The sequence below is a fragment of the Mustela putorius genome, unplaced genomic scaffold (genome assembly GCF_011764305.1).
Source record: "Mustela putorius furo isolate JIRA1106 unplaced genomic scaffold, ASM1176430v1.1 tig00000127_pilon_pilon_pilon, whole genome shotgun sequence".
In the NCBI taxonomy this organism is placed as follows: Eukaryota; Metazoa; Chordata; class Mammalia; order Carnivora; family Mustelidae; genus Mustela; species Mustela putorius.
Genome location: NW_025421288.1, coordinates 12634890 through 12647245, shown reverse-complemented (window position 1 = coordinate 12647245; position 12356 = coordinate 12634890). Strand labels below are relative to the sequence as shown.

The 12356-nt window shown below is 52.6% G+C and overlaps 1 protein-coding gene and 1 non-coding gene across 19 annotated transcripts in view; one reads left to right on the top strand and one right to left on the bottom strand.

The window, feature by feature from the left end:
* PPP6R3 (protein phosphatase 6 regulatory subunit 3) overlaps window positions 1-8476 on the bottom strand; it is a 140005-nt gene extending 131529 nt beyond the window's left edge. For all 18 annotated transcript variants that reach the window (XM_045066044.1, XM_045066050.1, XM_045066056.1 and 15 more), the window contains exon 1: window positions 8345-8476. The gene's annotated coding sequence lies outside the window, so the exon portion shown is untranslated. The remainder of the gene's footprint in view (window positions 1-8344) is intronic.
* Window positions 8477-8893: 417 nt separating this feature from the next.
* Window positions 8894-8966, top strand: TRNAA-AGC. The gene has a single exon. It is a non-coding gene; the product is annotated as a tRNA-Ala (tRNA).
* The last annotated feature ends 3390 nt before the right edge of the window (window positions 8967-12356 follow it).

Sequence of the window (12356 nt, the reverse complement as noted above, 5' to 3'; positions counted from 1 at the left end):
TCTTCTTCTTCTTTTTTTTTTTTTAATTTCTGTATTGTGGGTTGCTTATTTCTTCTGGAAAGGGGGAGAGAGAAAGGTGTGGTGTGGGGGGAGAGAGGGAGAGAGGGAGAGAATCTTAAGTAGACTCCAGGCAGTGCGGAGCCTGAGGCGGAGCTTGATCTCACAACCCTGAGATCATGACCTGAATCGAAGGCAAGAGTCAGTCGCTTAACCCACTGAGATACCCAGAGCCCCAACAGCCACCTTCATCTGTTCATATGTCGTCTATAACTGCTTTCATATCCAGATTACAGGGATGAGTAGTTATAGAGATCACACAGCCTGCAAAGCCTAACGTATTTACTAACTGGCCCTCTACAGAAAAGCGTGGTCCAGGGGCACACCTGGGTGGCTCAGTCGGTTGAGTGTCTGTCTTTGGCTCAGATCATAATTTCGGGAACCTGGGATCAAGCCCCGTGTCAGGCTCCCTGCTTCTCCCTCTCCCACCTGCCAGCTCATACTTACTCTCTCTTAAATAAATAAATAAATATCTTTTAAAGAAAAAAGTGCTGTCTGGGTATATGTGGAATCTATAAAGAAATTAAATGCAAAATAAAAAAAGACCCAATCATTTGTTAAAATGCTTTGATTCCTTCAAGGCATACGTAATTTTCTTCAAGAACACAGCACACTGAAAACTATGGTTCTATGTAACATAGGATACTCTAGAGCAAATGGAGTTACTTTTAAAACATCATAAGTGCCAGAGAGAGAGATTTTAAAGACTGTTTTAGAAAGCAAAATGCAAAATCTCCAATTTATTATCTCTACTCTCATCAAAGTAAGAAACTATAATCACATTTCCCTCAGTAAAGCAAGTATAATATGATCCACATAGGGAACGAAACCACCTGCATACAAACACTAATTCCATAACCTCTCTTAACCTGCATCACCATCACCCAGGACCCCTCAGAGCAACTAGTCAGACCTCAACGTTCTCCAGGTGCCCTCAACTTGCCACTTCACTTCTTTAGGACTGTCACTGTGTCTTACATTGGAGTCATTTCTGAACCTACTTCTATAGTTATTAGGAAGAAGACTGGTAACAGCAATAATAGTAATAAAAACACCGCCCTATGCTAGGCACTGTGCTCATCAGGTTACATTTAATACTGATGTCATAGGAACAAAGATGTCATCCAGTATTAGGATTACACAGCTGGAAGAGTGTGAGAACCAAAACTCAAGGCCAGTTATTTTAGATCCTTATGTACTCTTGACCTCTACAATATACTCTGAACTGGGGAAAGAAAACAGTATTAATCTGTGAAAACTCCCTTAGTTTAAAATACTATGTCTTGGGGCTCCTGGGGGGCTCAGTGGGTTAGGCCTCTGCCTTTGACTCAGGTCATGATCTCAGGGTCCTGGGATCAAGCCCCGCAACGGGCTCTATGCTCAGCGGGGAGCCTGCTTCTCTCTCTCTCTCTCTCTCTCTCTCTGCCTCTCTGCCTACTTGTGATCTCTGTCAAATAAATAAATAAAATTTTTTTAAAAATAATAAAATACAATACTATGTCTACGATAGGTGCCAAATGCACAGTTGCTGAACCCACGTAAGGGTGTAATAAATTGAGGTTGAGAGGTCCACAGCAGAAAGAGCACTCTGTGATCAGAAGGGGCAGGGTCTTGCTTGCAGGCAACAAAGGCGGATGTGTCGAGCCCACCGTCCAGAGGCAACAGAAACCTTGTGTTTCTTCAGGTCAACAAAAGAAAACTGGAGACCCTATCCCCTTGTCTACTACAATGACAGAAAACTCAGAAATACTACCACCAAAAAGAAACAATTCAGAAGTTAAGCATTTAATCTCAACTCTCGTGAGATCCAGGTGTGATGTCACTCTTGAAATAAATGGTACTGGAAATTGATCAAGGTCTAGTAGGGCCACCAAGACCCTACGGAATCAGCCAGGAAACCGAGATTGTTAGCTTCTCCAGCATGGCCTATATTTTTCTCTAAGAATCAATGACCTCTGGGGCGCCTGGGTGGCTCTGTCATTAGTCATCTGCCTTGGGCTCAGGTCAGGATCCCAGGGTTCTGGGATCGAGTCCCGCATCCGGCTCCCTGCTCAGTGGGGAGTCTGCTTCTCCCTCTCCCACTCCCCCAGCGTGTCAAATAAATAAATAAATAAATAAATAAATAAATAAATAAAAGAATCAATGACCTCTCAGGTCCATTCCAGCCCCAAAACCATGACTCTCAAAAAGGAAGCCCCGAGGGGCACCTGGGTGGCTCAGTGGGTTAAGCCTCTGCCTTCGGCTCAGGTCATGATCTCAGGGTCCTGGGATGGAGCCCCGCATCGGGCTCTATGCTCCGCGGGGAGCCTGCTTCCCCCTCTCTACCTACTTGTGATCTCTGTCAATTAAATAAATAAAACCTTAAAAAAAAAAAAAAAAAGAGGAAGCCCCGAACAGCCAAACAACTCAGTACTTTTCAGTGTTCTTCCTGCCACTGCCCCCACCTATGGACCACGAGCCCAGACCTCACCAAGGCCCAGCCAACCTCTATGAACCATACCTGGCCACCACGGAGCATGGCTTAGTGGACAGGTCACATACCTGCTTTCCTTGCCCAGATTAGGGTTTCAGGGAGCCTCGCCTTCTCACATAATCTTTCCCTTCTCTTCTTGCCAAAGTGGGTCTCTGACACCAGCACTGCTGTTCAGATTTATATTCCAGTATAGGAACTCAAGACTCCAACCAGCAATCCAAACAGCCTTCTCCAAATCTAACACTCAGTCAGACTCCTATTTCTGCAGCCTTTTTGTTCTTCTCTTTAATGTCCCAAAATAACAATCTTTAATCCATCCTTCCTTTAGGTCATCAGATTTCATGGCAATCAACCTCTGGGGCACACAACCCATTCCAAGTCAATATACAGTCAAACTGTAAGAAATTTTGGAAGAAGTACAACCCTAGTTTTCTCCAGAGTCACCAAGAAGTACAAAATCAGAGCTTCTTCCCATCAGTAAAAAGATGTTCAGAACGTATCAAACTTTGTTTGCATAAATTCACAGTCGACTATGCAGTCTTCACTAATACTTACAAAACAGGTCAACACTAACCAGCTGTTAAGTGACAAGTAGTAAAACACCTCTGCTAAGAGTAAACTCAGATCTCTGCCAAGTCCATGACATGAAAATGTCCCTGTTAAGGTGAGAAGCCTTTGAACTACTGCCAAGGTTCCCTTTCCTTATACTTGCTTCTTCACTAGCTGATCTACCTGGTATCCAGAAGTCAGTGCACCATCATTCAAACTCTGAAACAAACTGGGTATTGATCCAACTAGTAACTATCTCCCTTCTCCAAGTAAAAAAATAAATACGGAGGGAGAGAGGAAGAAAAGGGGCTTCTGTGGCAACTAAATCTAAGCAAAGTCATGGCCAACAAAACCCAAATCTCCAGTCCATCCCCACCAGTGGCACAATCAATTTCAAGGATGTCAAGACATCCGACACAAACTTCTATCGAGCCTCTGATAGTATAGAACCCGTCAGTGTTCCCAGTCTGACTGACTGACAACCAACATCTACAGAGCAAGGAACACTACAGGCCCATCCCATTTGTCATTGACAACACAGCTTCACCAGCATAGGAGCAATGACACTGCTTTCTAAAACACACCAAACCAAGGGGGCAAGTCAAAGCAACCGCTTAATACACACAAGAAACAAACTCGTGTGTATTAAGAAACTACTTAATTAAGTAACTACTTTATTGTTTGGCAAGAGACTTCTGGCAAATTCAACCAGCAAAGGAGCAAACCTAAACTCTTTCCTCCCAGGCCTGGAGAGCCTCCCTAAGGAGCCTACTTACACCATATACAATTCTAACAAGCTTTGGTACCTGGCCTCCCAGCCAAAACTGCACCCCTTTTATAACTGCTACCTCTCCCTCTAGACTGCAAGTCCTTAAGTGCTGTTCATGGGTGAGTCCCTAATACAGCTCCTGGCAGAGTAAGGATTCAATTACTATATTTGAGGATCAAATAAATGAAGATTAGAAGAAGCTGGGGCGGGGGGGGGGGTCACTTGTCATTCTCAACAACAGCCATAAGCTGATTTTCAGGATGAAAGATTAGAAAGTGCCTCCACAATCTTCTCCTTCTATATATCCAGAGCCTAACATTCAGTTGCTGGAAATGTGTATCATTTTTAAACTAATATTCCTTCATTCAGTAAACTAGATGATCTAAATTGTAGGTATGTGTGAGAAAAGGACCTCTGCCCTTCTGTTACTGGACCTCATCCTCCCTCCCCCAGGGAAGAAAAAACACTCACCCATTTGGGCCAGAGTCCAGGGCCCAGAGGAACCCCCTTTTACTAGCAGGCAAGGGTCACTGTGTGACATGTGAAGCATGGAGTACGCCTGTCTCGCCTTCAAAAGGCAGAACTTGCAAACGGATCCAAGGCTAACTCTCTGGAAATAGGTCTTCATTACAAAGGGAAAAAAAGATGATGACGCTGGCATTGAAAACGATAACTGACCGCTGACTCACTCACGGGATGACAGCAAAGGATATAAAACTCAAAAATAACAGTATAAAGTTATTAAACGTAGGAGCTACCAACCCTAAACACCCAAGAGTGCGAAGTTTCAGCACACTATGGTAATGTGTTTTACGAGGTAAAGGCAAAAAAAGTTTCTAAATTATATTATAAAATCAATTCATTTAAAACTTCTTTTAAAGTTCAGTCTTCAGGAACCTTAGAATAATGTATGTACAAGTCTCTCCCCACTACACAGAGACAGAGCTCACAACACCTAAAGGATTCCTCGACCCACAGGAAGTCACTAATAACCATGGTCTTGAAGAGGGGTTCCAAAACCTGGCTGCACTTCAGTATCACCTGGGTAGCTTTCTAAAAATATATTCTCAATACTACCACAGATTTCCAGAGGTGAGGGTCTATCATCCATGGTCTTAAAAGATGTCCTGAACGTTTCTAATGCATGCCAGTGTAGCATCCATCTAGAACGGGGTTTCTCAATTTCTGCCCTATTAGTATTTGGGACTGGATAATTTTACGACGCTGTCCTGTGCATTCCAGGATGCTCAGCAGCATCCCTGGTCTCCACTCTCTCTAGAAGCCAGGGTACGCATTCCCACCCTTACACAGCTATGACAAGCAAAAATGTCTCCACACATTGCCAAATGTTTCTTCGAAGGCAAATCACCCCCCAACTGAGAAACATTTACCTAGAGTAAATTAAAAAAAATTTTTTTTAAATTACTTGAGGTTCTCTTGAGGGAAAAAAAAAAGTAAGAAAGCTGCTTAAAGCCAAGAGCCCAGGGACTCCTGGGTGGTTCAGTCGATTAATCAGCTGCCTTGGACTCTGGTCATGATCCCAGCGACCTGGAATAGAGCCCCATGTCAGGCTCCCTGCTCAGCAGAGAGCCTGCTTCTCCCTCTCCCTCTGCTGCTCCCCCTGCTTTTGCGCTCTTTCTCTCCCTCTGTCAAATAAATAAATAAAATCTTAAAAAAAAAAAAAAAAAAGAGGGCGCCTGGGTGGCTCAGTGGGTTAAAGCCTCTGCCTTCAGCTCAGGTCATGATCCCAGGGTCCTGGGATCCAGCCCTGCATTGGGCTCTCTGCCCCCCGCCCCCCCCCTGCCTGCCTCTCTGCCTACTTGTGATTTCTGTCTGTCAAATAAATGAACAAAAGCTTTAAAAAGAAAAAGAAAAGAAAAAAAAGCCAAGAGCCCAGGCCTATTTTTTTTTCAGTCCAACTCACCTAAGAAAAATAGCTAATAAGCTACTCAGCCCACACAGGGGCTCAGATCTTGACTTATGAGGACCAAACCATAGCTTCTTGTGCTTTTTATGAAACAGACTCAATGCTGAGTTTCAGGTGAGCAGATGATTAGAAGAACTTCACTACCATGCACTCACAGGGGTATTAAAACACTGTAGAACTTTAGACCAATATACACTCATGCTGCCTCTCAAATACACAAAATATAAAACTGCAAGACACAAGTTCATGATAGAAATAAACTAATCACCCATCCTGACAAATGCTGTGTTAAGGAAGAGATTCTTACATGGTAACTGACTGGAATTTAAATGCAAACTGGGGGCGGGGTGGTTTTTGCCTGTGATAAGCACATTACCTTTGTACCAAATCCATACTAAAATTATCCTGAAGTGCACCGCACCCTGTCAAATCTTCATTTTACTACCATTGATTTTCCATCCAGCTATGGTCTGATTCTCAAGCAGTTAATTCAAACTAGCAAGTTTTCGTTTTGTCCTGCTATATACAAAAGCTCAAGTTTTCTTATCCCAATCTTCTTCCTCTCCCTAAGTTACACCGCAAGACGCTCCCCTCTACTTAAAACTGTGTAAAAACATTTCCCCAGTGCGATTAAAGCCAGGCAGGTCCCAAGCAGTAATACCAAGGGGCAGGCAAGCACGGTTTCCAGTACCAGGGAAAAGAGCACAGGGCAGGAATCAAGACTGTGTGTGACGGAGCGGACGGCATTTTGCATTTTGTTAGACACTCTAGACTCCCCAGTCAGACCCGCGGAAAGGCAACAGCTTCCGAAGCGTCCCAGCAGGGCAACAGCTGTCTCCCAAGCTGCGTTCACCGAAGTGCGTCTCAATACCACAACCTTTCAGACCTCAGGAACCCTGACCCGGGAGTAGCGGAGAAACCTCAGAGCTGCTCCCAGCACCAATCACCCCAGCAGCCCAAGGGAGTAGGAACAGGATCCGACCCCAGCTCTTCAGGAGCTTTTCTTCATTCAACCGCCTCTTAGAGGAACATTCTGAGGTACCACCACTAAGGCCCTGCTCCCCGAAATGTGTGAAATTCAACGAATCTTCAACCACCCCTCTCCTGAAAAACTTAAAATAACTTCCAGTGCATTTTCTCAGCAGAACTGTTAAGCACACGGAGCCTTCTAAAGACGGCCACCAAGTCACCTCAACGCTCCTTTGACTTCCAAACAGTAATCTAGACGTTTAGAACTCAATTTTTGAAATTAGTAATAAGAGCCACCAATTGCACTGAGCGGACCCTACGTGCCAGACACGGCTCCCAGCCCATTCCCTCCCGACACACTTCCGAGGCAGTCCCGGCTCTCAGCGTCCCACTACAGGGAAGGCAGGGAAGTGTAGTAACTTGCGCAAGGTCACGGAGCTGGAGTGCTGAAGCCGAGACCTGAACCCAGGCAGGCGGACTGCGCAGAGAGCGGAAACTGCACCGCCGCGTAGGAGCCGTCCACGCCGGTGGCTGGACACCCGGAGTCCCTTCCCCACTCGCTGCCCCCTGCCCCATGACCTTGAGGGCGCGATCCAAGTAAACTTCACATTGCCACACGGTGGGACAGTACCCACAGTAACAAGTGCGGCGGCTCGGAAGGGGAACGGTCGCCAAGCGCCCCTCCCACAAAGGCAGAACATAAACAAAGCTCCGGCGGACCCGCGGAGGAAGCGCGAAGCACCGGGCGCACCGCACGGAGCCCGAGGCGGAAACGTCGGGACACACGGACACGGCCGGGGACTCGGTCCGCGCCTCCCCAACCGCACGCCCCGGCTGCGACGAGGGCGCGCAGGACCGAGCAGGAGACCCCTCCAGCTTGGCCGCCAACGGGCTTCTTTCCGGGGGAGGCCCTCCCCGCCGCGGCAGGGACCGCCCCCCTGCTCAGGGTCGCCGGGGCGGCGTTCGCGGCCCAGCCCCGCAGCTCAGGCGCCGCTCGCACGGCCATTTAAACCCCCCGAGCCGGGCTCCGCGCTCGCCGACGACTCCGCGGCCGCGAGCACAAACCCACAGAACTTGTTTCCGCAGCCGGGGTCCCAACAATGGCCTTCGCCAGTCCACGGCGAGCGGCCGCCCCAACTTGACACGCTCCCCGGCCCGCGCCCGGGGGAAGTTCTCCCCGGCGGGCGGGCGGGCGGGCGGGCGGCGCGGCCGCGGCGGAGCGGGGCCGGTCCGGGATCGGGGCGCGCCCCGCCCGCCCGCCGCCGCCGCCGCCGCGCAAGGCCGCGGACGTCCACCCGGGCGCAAAGTTCGCCGCCGGCCCGCGGCCCGCTCCGGCGCCCGGCCCGGCGAAGCCCCCCGCGACCCGCGGCGCGCGGGCAGGCGGCTGACAGGCGCGGGCGGGGACGGCCCGGGGAGCCCCGGCGCCGCGCCTCCCCGGCCGCCGAGCGGCGAATTCCGGGGGGGAGGGGAGGGGGCCGGGACGCTCCCTCCCCGCGCCGCCGCGGCCGGGCGGAGGGGCCTGGCCGCCGCCGCCCGCGCGCCGCGCGCCCCGCGCGCCCCGCGCCGCGGCCCGCTCGGCCGCCCCCCCCACCCCCATTACCTGGAGGCGCCCGCGACCCGCCGCTAGTTGCGCTCAGGCGGGAAACGCGCTCACCGACACCATCAGCGAAGCGCCCAAAATGGCGGACGTATCAAGCAAGCCTTGAGTTCCCCCCGCCCTCCCTCCGGACGCCTCGCTGCCAATCGCGGCTCTATCTCCGCCCCCAGGCCCGAGCTCATTGGCCTTCCTCTCCCGCCCCCTGCAACCTATTGGATCGCCCAGCGGTCAGATTGCGCCCACTCCGATTGGCTCACAGGCCCCGTCAGTCAAGCGCGAGGAGAGCGTTCTTTTCCCATGGACTAGACGGATCCGGAACCTCTAGGACCCCGGAGTCTGGAGAAACAAATCAGAAACCCGGAGAAACCTGGCTGGCTCCCCCTACGCCGTAGCAACAGCAGGGCCTCCGTTTGACGGACGCTTGGGACCACCAATCCGAAAGCCAATGCTCTTAAAACCAAAGGGAGCCAAGCCAATCCTGGCGGGGGAGCGGAGGAGACCCGCGATGACGTGAGCCACAGTACATTCCGGCTGCCGAGGGCGGCCGCAGCTGGGGAATTAGCTCAAGTGGTAGAGCGCTCGCTTAGCATGTGAGAGGTAGCGGGATCGATGCCCGCATTCTCCACAGCCGCATTTTGTAGGGGGGCCGGGGTCGCCTGAGCCGGTTCCTTCACCCGCAGGTGGTAGCTGTGCCAGAAGTTGGGGGTCGAGGTGGGGACCCGTGTGTGTGCGGAGTGGGTGCCGGGGCCGGGGGCGGCGCCGCGGGCTGCGCGTCCGTCCCCGCGGGGGCGGGGTGGGGGGGCAGAGTGCGCGGCCCTCGGCGTCCCTTTTGTGTTCCAGAAGCACTTACGCCCGAGCCTCTTCCGGAATGCGCGCCCAGGGCCCCCCATGCCCTGCCGGCCTCCCCGGGAGGGCCGGGCCGGGACCCGGAGGAGGAGCCCCCCGTGGCCCATCCCGGGCACTTACTCTCCAGGAACCCGTCTGGCCTCTGAGTTGAAGCGAAGCGCCGTCGCGAGTCCCGAGGGCGGAAGTTGGCCGCGAGGCCGAGGCGCGGGCGGGTGCGGGTCGCGTGGCACCAGCCCGAGCCCGGCGGGACGCGGCCCGCGAGTGCGTGTGCGCTCGGGGAGGCTGGGCGCTGCGGGTGCCCCGGGGTGCCGGCCGCTCGTGGGCCGCGCTGCGCTCAGCGCTTGGTCTGTGCGCGCCCGCGCGGGTGCGTGGGGAGCAGAGTCCGGGCTCGGACGGTCTGCGGGGTGTCTGCGGGGGCGGTCAGACACCCCTGGAGGTAACGCAGGCCGCAGAGTTGGGGGGGGGGGCCCTCCTGGGCAGGCGGCATTTCGACCACGAACAGGGAGGACAGAGCCGTGGCTGCTGGGTCCGGGTGGCGGGGAGAGAGACCAGAGACGCCAAGACCGAGCTTTGGAGCACTGGGGAGGTAGGGGTGGCTGGGTTGTGGCGAGAGACGGACAGGTCAGGGAGTGGCGATGGCTGCCTGGTGCGGGGCTTTGGGGACGGTGCCGCCATGCCCAGGAGAAACCAACACCCTCAAGGCCCAGAGGATTGCCCTTGGCCTCCAGGCCTGGAGTCCTCGTGGGGGCTCCGTGCAGGGAGGTTGGTGGTGTCTTGACCTCTCTAGGGCAGCTCCCTCCAGGGGCTGGCGTGGTCAGAGATGGCCACTCCAGCTCCAGGAAGGCAGGGCATGGTTGCCTTGCAGCTTCCCCAAGCTGCTTCCTGAGAAAAGTGACCGAGCTTGGGTCCTGGGGGTAGGCAGAGCAGGACCCGGGGAGCTGGCCACCTGCTTGCCTCCCCGGTGCTCAGCATCTTTCTGTACCCGCACCTCCGTTCTCTGTACGAGCCCCAGCGGGCCTGAGCTCCCTCCATCTCACCGGCTCAGCCTCTCTGAGTCCCCAGGCCAAACAGCAGGGAGACTGAGACCTCATGGAGCTGGGTCTACCCCAGGGCGTTGGAAGCTGGGCCTCTGGAGCGGACGTGCCCCTCCCCCAGCTCACCGCTGCAGCAAAGCCTGAGGCACTCTCTAGAAAGACTGTGGCTGGTATTCCAGACAGTAAAGTATTATCATCCCCATTTCACAGATTAGTTCACACAGACCCAGGCACCGTTCAGACACCAGGTGTGGCCCATATTCGCTGAGTAAGCTTGGCTGGGTGATCTAACCAGCCAGACTCACCGGGTCTTATCTGCAAAGTGCTGATAATACCTCCTGACCTGTGTCTGAGCCCCGAAGGGTGCTGGACCTCTCAGGAGGTAGCACCCAAGAACAGATGCTATTTGCATCCATCCTGCGGCTCAGAGCAGCTAGGGGCCTTGCCCAAGGCCGCCCAGCAAGTGAGGGACACAGTCAAGACTGAAACCAGGTCCGGAGGTGTGCTGATGCGGAGGGTTAAGGGAAGGACAAATACACAGACGTCCCCGGGTAGGGAGAAAGTGGGCCTGGCAGAAAGAAATGAGGAAGGCTGGTGCAGAATGCACATTTGTCAGAGGATCAGGTCGGGGTGATCAGCGTATAGGGGAGGAGAGTGGGAGGGGCCCATGGAGGCACTGGAGCAGGAGGGCCAGGAAGAACCTCTGAGTAAGACAGGGGCGTGTTCAGGGCTGGCCAGGGTTTGGAAAAGAGAGATTAGAGCAAGGGCCACGAGGCACAGGGCAGAGGGGCAGAACCCAAGAGCTAGACCAAGGAGCAGGGGAGAGGCTGCAGAAAACCCTTGGGGTGGGGGCGTGCCTGACAGGGAGGCTGGGTGAGGCCTGGGAGCTGCCCTCCTGGGAGCTTGGGGAGAGCCCAGCCACACACAGTGATCCCTTTACTCCTTCATCATCAGAGAACTTGCCAGTACACGCTTCAGGCTCTTCCATCCCAGACTCTGAGGACGGTCACAGGGACGTGTGCACTATAATTAAATGAAATAATGCAGTACCTCGCCCAATATAAGTGGGCCCCCAAAGTCTCCAATTATGATGAGCTAACCTAACTGGAAGGGTTGAAGTCAGGGAGGACTTCCTGGGGGAAGAGGAGGTATCGGAGCTCAGCCTATCTCCCCGGGAGCTGTAGAGAATCATTGACAGGCTTTAAGCAGGAGAGTGCCTTTGGACCTTGGCATTGGCCTCAGCATCCTGAAACTTCCAGAGTTCATGCAACTCTGCCTTCCCCTTTTCCCCCTGATCCTTTTATGGGTTAATTTTTTGTTTTAATTAAAGACTTTTATTTATTTTTTGACAGAGAGAGAGAGAGATCACAAGTAGGCAGAGAGGGAAGGAGAAGCAGGCTCCCCACCGAGCAGAAAGCCTGATATGGGGCTCGATCCCAGGACTCTGGGATCATGACCGGAGCCGAATGCAGAGGCTTAAGCCACTGAGCCACCCAGGCGCCCCTATGGGTTAATTTTTAATGTTTAATATTTCAGGGGCGCCTGGGTGGTTCAGTTAAGTGTCTGCCTTTGGCTTAGCTCATGATCCCAGAGTCCTGGGATCGAGTCCTGCGGCAGGTTCCCTGCTCAGCGGGGACCCTGCTTCTCCCTCTCCTTTTGCTTCTCCTCCTGCTTGTGTGCTCTCTCTTGCTCTCTGTCAAATAAATAAAATCTCTTTAAAAAGCAAAATAAGGGTGCCTGGGTGGCTCAGTGGGTTAAAGCCTCTGCCTTCAGCTCAGGTCATGATCCCAGAGTCCTGGGATCGAGTCCCACAACCGGCTCTCTGCTCAGCAGGGAGCCTGCTTCCTCTTCTCTCTCTGCCTGCCTCTCTGCCTGCTTGTCATCTCTGTCTGTTAAATAAATAAAATCTTTTTTAAACAAATAAATAAAAAGCAAAATAAACTAAATTTTCAATCCATCTAGACTTAAGAAAATCATATGAATACTTTCACATCTAATCAACAGTAGAGGGAAAAGTTTAATGAATGCCCGCGTACCCCTCACCCACCTCTCACCCCTTAACTTTTGGGAACAGACACAGAGCTGCCAAATTTTAATTCTATCAAGTAATGACTTTTTAAAAAAAATGTTAAGGC